We start from the raw sequence: 7,244 nt of genomic DNA, 5'->3' as shown, positions 1-7,244 counted from the left end.
GAGGAACTGCCAGACTGATTTCCAGAGTGGTTGTACAAGCCTGCAATCCCACCAGCAATGGAGGAGTGTTCCTCTTTCTCCACAACCTCACCAGCATCTGCTGTCACCTGAATTTTTAATCTTAGCCATTCTGACTGGTGTGAGATGGAATCTCAGGGTTGTTTTGATTATGCAGGCAACTCTTAACTAGCTTCCAGATGGGTCTCAGCAGCTTATTAAGAGCCAAAAAAATTGGGTATGATGAAGAGGTGCCCATAATGAAAGCAATTTACACTCCTACCACTTTTACTTTTGGTTCGCTACTTTGCAAATGATCTCGCTCAGTCTTTACCTACAGAGGGAGCAAATTTACCCATTCTTGTCATGAATTCCCACCTTACCTTGGAACTTACCTGGACTGCAGAAAGTTCTGAGTCCTTGTTGAGGGGTTTCCTGGTATGGGCCACCATTTGTCACGCCCTCTCTCTCTCGACCAGCAAGGAAGACGCAACCATCAGTTCTTCTAATAGCAGTTTATTCAGCAAGCTTCAATCTTCCTCTCCCTCGAACCCCGGGAAAAGCCCAATATATATGCATTCACGCCAACTAATCACACCAAGCAATGTAGCTTTGCCAGGTGAGCGAGTTCAGCAGGGATAACAGCAGCAGCCAAATAAGGACTTGTTTATTATAAGAACTCTCTTCCTGTAGGTGCCATGTTGAGGTGTGGCCCCAGGGGTTGTGGCTCCCCACAGCATCCCACTTAGTGCAGAGTGTTCCAAAGCCTTTCAATGTCTGCCCATTATCTGTGGGTCTCTGTAGTTGTTGCCATCTGCTGCAGGGGAATGTTGAGGTTAGGACTATTGCTATGTATTCTAATGTTAAATGCTGGCCCTCAAGATCCAGTTGCCCCCGATGAGTAGATCTTCAGGTCCAGGAGATCCACACAAACACCAAAGGATGCTATATAATCTTGTTTCTTACTTTAAAGCTATTGGTTGAATAAAGATCTTAACAACCTGTAGCTGAGCACAAGAGAGGTTGTCAGGCCTTACTTCGGGTCAGGAAGGAAGAGGATGAAGGAAGAGGATGCCATGGGGTAGCTGGATCGTGAGGGCTGGCCAGTTGGAGTAGGTGCAGCCCATGTGGAATATGGCAAGTGATATCTTGGGGTTAATGATAGAGAGATAGACAAAATAGGACAGAGGGCTGAGATCTGCCCAACTGTAATGCTTTTAAGCCTTAGTACAAATATAAATGTGTTGTATCTTTTATTTGGGAACTAAATTATCTAAGGTGGGGTAAAAGCCCCCAGTTACTGTTTTATTACAATAGCAGAAGCTTCTTTGATGGCTGAGCAAAGCACTGTTCTATGAGTATTGCAGAATGTCACTCGGGGGCATTTTATTTTTCCAGTGTTTTAGGAGAACAATAATATTTGGTTTTAACCTAGGTCCTTGGGCTGTCAAGTCTCAGGTTTTACTCACACAAGCAGTGCTGGGTAGCAGTTCCATCTCATGCAGTAGGCTTCAAGTCAAATTATATGATTGTTGGTTACTACAACAAACGTTGTGTCATGATTGCACTAGTATAACTTGCACCAGGATACTATTTTAGATTGAAAACGACGTAAGTGAATTGGTATTTACATTTGTCCTTTGGTAGCTTTCAGTTACCTCCCTGTACCTAAGATGCTAGAACAAAAAGGTGAAGGTTCTTTGTAGGCACTGGTTTGACTTCTCCATGAGTTGTATAGGTGTTATCTTCATCTATAGGTCCATGTTGTCAGTATATAAAGAACAACTTATAACCATGGCAACAGCCTGGATTTGGGGGGGATTATTATGGGGCCTATTAGGCCATGAACTCAGATGTAACATATACTTTGTATTGGAAACTTTATTTGAGGACGTGAGATGTATGTCCAATTGGGACTCGTTCTTACCCATTATTTGATGACTTCATTTAGATTGCCTTCATATATGTATATATTTTAGGAAACTTCCTCTGTATTATGTTTCCATACTATTCCTCAGTGGTCCTCACTTTTAGCTGTTTCACCCAATAATTCTTCCTTCATCCCTATCTACCCTCCTCTCCACTTGATCTTCCCATTCCAGTCCTATCCATACATGTATAACTGTCATTTTATTTCCTTTTTTAGAGATATCTATTTGTTCATACCTACCCTCCAGTCCCTTACTTTATACCTAACCTCTGTAGTTCTACGGATTGTACTTGGTTTCTTTTTCACATAGGCAAAAAAATATATATTTTATTCATATAGGCAAAAAAAACCAAGACATCTTGTTATTTTATACACTCTCTGACTTGTCTCATAGTTCCAAGGAATATGTTACTTTCTTTGGAACTGTTGGCCAGTGTTTCACTATAGGCTTCTCAGACATCACAAGTTATTGAAATGCCCTAGATTACATTCCAGCACATGACCGGAAGATACTGTTGCTCATGACACCACATACCTGAGTCATAAGAGAAATCAGGCTGTTTCTGAACTGATAACTACATCTCTACAGGCTAATTTCTTTACTTTCATAGTGCTGGAAGATGCTATGCACACTAGCGGCAGAGAAAAGTAATCATCAATATAGCATGGTTTGAGCTTGGTGAGCTACACCAACAAGTTTCCTGGAAAAAAAAATGTGCTCATGGTGCAGCGCTGGCATGAATACCATAAGAGTAAATACACAGGTCAGTATTGAGGTCAAAAACCTGTAACTAGACAGATCATAGCCTCTGAATGACGACTTACTATTTACCAGGCTGAATAGACCTTATTATTTTATGTCTCCTAATGGCTTGTTAGATTGTTGCATCACTCAGTTCTTAGCAAAGACTACTTTTGTGTAGTGTATGGTGAATAACACAGAAACGTACAACTGATTGTTCAAGGTACTCATTTCTAAAATGGGATATTTATTCTAAGATGGGGGCACAAAGACTGCACTCTTTCTCATAAAAAGTATGGAAGTGGATATCTGTGTTTATAAAGGATAGAAACAACTTTGTCATCACTGCAGAACTAAGACTAGAGAAATTATATTACAAGAGGCTAGATTATGTGAGACAGTAAGCTTCTGAAATTCTTTGAACAAAATCGGCCACAAACAACTGAGAGTCAGTATCTGGGTCTAATTTAAAAGCAAGATTGTAAGTGAGGATAATTTTAGTATTTAGATCCCGGATTCCATAGAAGAACACCTTAATGAGGTGACAAAAGATAGCATCAGAGGTTTGAAAAAAGAAAATGTGAATATGCAAGAAAACCAGACATGGGTTCATTGTCTGTATCAATAAGATTTATGCTTTCCAAGAATCCCCATAAATTCACGGTGTTACTATACTGCAGAATCTGGAGAAATGTCCATCATGACTCCCTAGTCAGACATGCTAGAAAAATATTTTTATGAACATCCTGGACATGTGTGCATCCATTCCCTAATTCCACCTCAGATTGCAAAGAAAGAAACAGGCAAACAATAACACATGGAATCAGAGCATGAAAGTCCTTACTTCTTCCCCAGCATTAAGGGACAGACTGCCTCAGACCTGCGGTGATTGACTATACTCCATGGGAACAGAACCAACATTGACCCACAAAGCAGGCTCCCCACCAAGAATAAGTAAGTGGACTCCTTCGGAGAAATCAGTGGAGCCTCAAAGGCATTTACTAAGGCAGAAAAAAATAAAGTAAGTACACCTCATTATCTACAGAGAAAATGAAGACCTGAAGTCATTTTGAATAAACTCAGAAGAACCTAGAATAAAGTCATGAAGAGTAAATTGATGTGAGCTAAGTGGTTCTTTTAGCATTAAGAACTTCCCAATGGTCTGTTGTATGTATATTTCCCCCTAACAGCTTCATGGGTTACATATTATTTATTGTCTTTATTTTACAAGTAAGAAAGATGAAGATCCAGGATTTAAAAAAGAATCAATCAATTCTTCTAGAATTAATGAATGACTGATATTGATATTATACATCATTCCTTTTCTTGAATGGGATATGGATGGATATTGTTACTTAATACTCCAAATTACAATAATCAGAAAGTATGTGTGTGTAAGTCATTGTTCTATTGCTGTGAAGAGACACCATGACCATGAAAATTCTTATAAGAGAAAGAATTTAATTGGAGACTTTCCTTCAGTTGTGAGCCTTAGTCTATTTTCATCACAGGGTACATTGTGGCAGGTGGGTGTGGTGCTGGGGATATAGCTAAGAGCTACATCTAGATAGACAGTCATGGAGGGGAGAGAGAGAGAGAGAGAGAGAGAGAGAGAGAGAGAGAGAGAGAGAGAGAGAGAGAGAGAGAACTAGGACTGGTTAGGCATAGGCTTTTGAAACCTCAAAACTTCCTCCTAGTAATACACTTCCTACAATAGAGCCACATCTACTTATCCTACTATAACCATGCAACTCCTCGATAATTAAGCATTCAAATATATGAGCTTTCAAGGGCCCTTCATTTGTAAATGAGATACAATAAGAATATACATATGTGTGTATGTATAAACACAAATATCATAACTGGATCTGACATGAATGAGATGATGCATGTAATCACCTCAGTGAGTTTTCTATGGCCTTGCTTTTATAAGGGGGCTAAATAATTATAGTACTCTAGTTTTTGTTTGCTAATTTGTGTTTGTTTTTGTTTATTTATTCCAATAAAATGCCTTTAGACATATTTTTGAAAAATATATTTAGTTTTTAAGTATTTGGTGATAACATTTGGCAGCTTCAAACTACATTATGGCAGTTAGAATTGCAATAGAACCATTTGAGGAAGGAATTAGTCAGTGGTCTACCTCAGTTTTAGTCAATAAATATATACTTAGCTGGGAAATTCACTTTCTCAAATACATCCTAAATGCAGCTCACATATGTGTACAAATATATATCTGGAAATATTAAGGGGTCAGAATTTAAAATTGTTTTCATGCCATGGTATTTATTCTGGGGCATACACTGGGGATAAATTACCAAGAGTGCATAAAAATGCATGGTATTAACATTGAAAGATTATAACGCTGAATTTCTAAGTGTGTGATTTGAGTCAGAAAATAGTTCAGAACAAGTTCTACTTAATGTGAAAATAAAGGTTCCAAAGGGTACTTCACTTGTAGCATATGAACTATGCCTACTGCTTTTCAAACTGGCCTTAGGTAAATAAATAAAATTTATCTTTCTATTTTATAACTTTCACAGGGCAAACCTTTTTATAATTTATGTACATGAGAAATGTAAAGTCATGAAAAATCAAAATATAAAAATGTTAAGCAAATCTAAAATGACACAATCAATTTTTAAATTCTATTTCAAGGTTGAACCTGGATATTAACTTTTTAAGACAGTACTAAGATGAAATATCAGGTCTCACCAACTCTAGGCAAGGACTCTGCCGCTGAGCTCCACACAGACCCTAAGGTTGCACAGATTCTTATATCCCACTTTTGTTCCAGCCTTTTCACCCTGAGGGATTGACCAGACAAACTGAAATATAAAAACATAAAGATTTATCTTATTTTTTAAAATAGAAACTTTTTTCTCAGGACATCAAACTAGGGATAAACTGAATGTTCCCACTAAAGGACATAAAACAAGGACAAAGGTTCCATTGCAGCCCTGTGCATGGGGTATGACTGAAATTGTATAAATGAAAAGATAACACCCATCAGATGGGAAGGCAGATGGAAAGTACTGTCACCTCTGATCCCAGGATCGCCTCTCTCCCTACCTACACTTCAAGTTGCTTCTGCTTCCTCTTATGTTACTTTACGGCAAGGCATTTCTGGAGGCCTTATATGGTTAATAATTTGCTTCATAATAATTTTCACTGCCATCACCAGGAAATAACACTCAACTTCAACTTTGTGCTAGGATTCCAGAGTAATTGTTTGATTTTATGCTTAACACTCTCTCTCTCTCTCTCTCTCTCTCTCTCTCTCTCTATATATATATATATATATATATATATATATATATATTCACAGTGACATGTGTGTGCATATGCATGAACTTCATAGAGATAAAGATCTTCATAAAGCAAAAGCTTAATATACATATATACACACAGTGACATGTCTGTGTACAAACCCAGAAACTTCATAAAAACACAATATTGGAAATCATAATATATGTTCAAAGGACATAAGAGATCAAACAAAAAACAATTAGCAAACTCCCTAGAAACCCTAATAATGTATTGAGACAAACAACTTTCAAAAATGTCATTAAGTTCATTTTTGTTAGCCATTTACTACTGGAGATACGATTTGTATGCCCAGTGAGATTCTGCTAGGAATACTTTTTTTTTTTTTTTTAAATTTTGAAAGCATTTATCTACTGGAAATATGTCCACTTCCCTTTCTTTTTGCTGGGACCCTATCTGGCCCAGCACTTCACACACACTCTGCATGAGAGTTCTTTCTTTCATGCTATTTGTGAGCAATATGGTCTATTTTAAAAGATGGCAAAAGTTTCTGATTGATCATTAGATAATTTTCTGTTGTTTTACTGAGAAAACTATTGATTTCTTTCTCAATGCTCAATACATTCATCCTGAAGAAAGCTGTGTATTGCACTGAGGAAGATTTCATGGGACATTTTCTTTTCTTTCTGCATGTTGTTATGAGGCTAACTCATAACCTGATATTTACTTATTTAATAATTACTTAATATGAATACATTATGTTTAGTTTCAAAGAAATATTGAAAAGGCAATCAAAAGCAAACATGCTTAGTGTGTTCTTTTTACCACACTGAATTTCTGGTTGAAACTGAATTAATCTTGACTATGGCTGGATATCTTCTGCAAGATTGTCTTCCACCAATCTCTTTCTTTCCTAATTAATATGAGCAATTTGTCTAAAGATAGAACACCTTTCATCTTTTTTTGCACCAAATATATCATCATATTTTTATAAGTATAGTTTTTGTCTAGAGATGAATAAGTGTGAAAAATGTATGTATGTCTGCTGTGGAGTTTGCTTAAAATGGTTCTCTTTATTGTCTGAGACAAAGTAGGACTTTTAATATGTACAAATGTATGTATATGTTGCATTATTTAGTTGAAAACACTATCAAAGGTACAGTTATCTTTCTTATCTGATTTCCATGGATTTCAAAAATTGTGTAACCAGTATCTTTACAGATTGACTGACAGTGTCTATGGATGCTATTCAACATGGAACATATAAATAATAATTGATTCAAAAGATAAAGAATGGGAGACTTGGAG

The sequence above is a fragment of the Mus pahari genome, chromosome 7 (assembly GCF_900095145.1).
Source record: "Mus pahari chromosome 7, PAHARI_EIJ_v1.1, whole genome shotgun sequence".
Classification (NCBI taxonomy): Eukaryota; Metazoa; Chordata; class Mammalia; order Rodentia; family Muridae; genus Mus; species Mus pahari.
Note: the sequence above shows the minus strand (reverse complement) of the source record.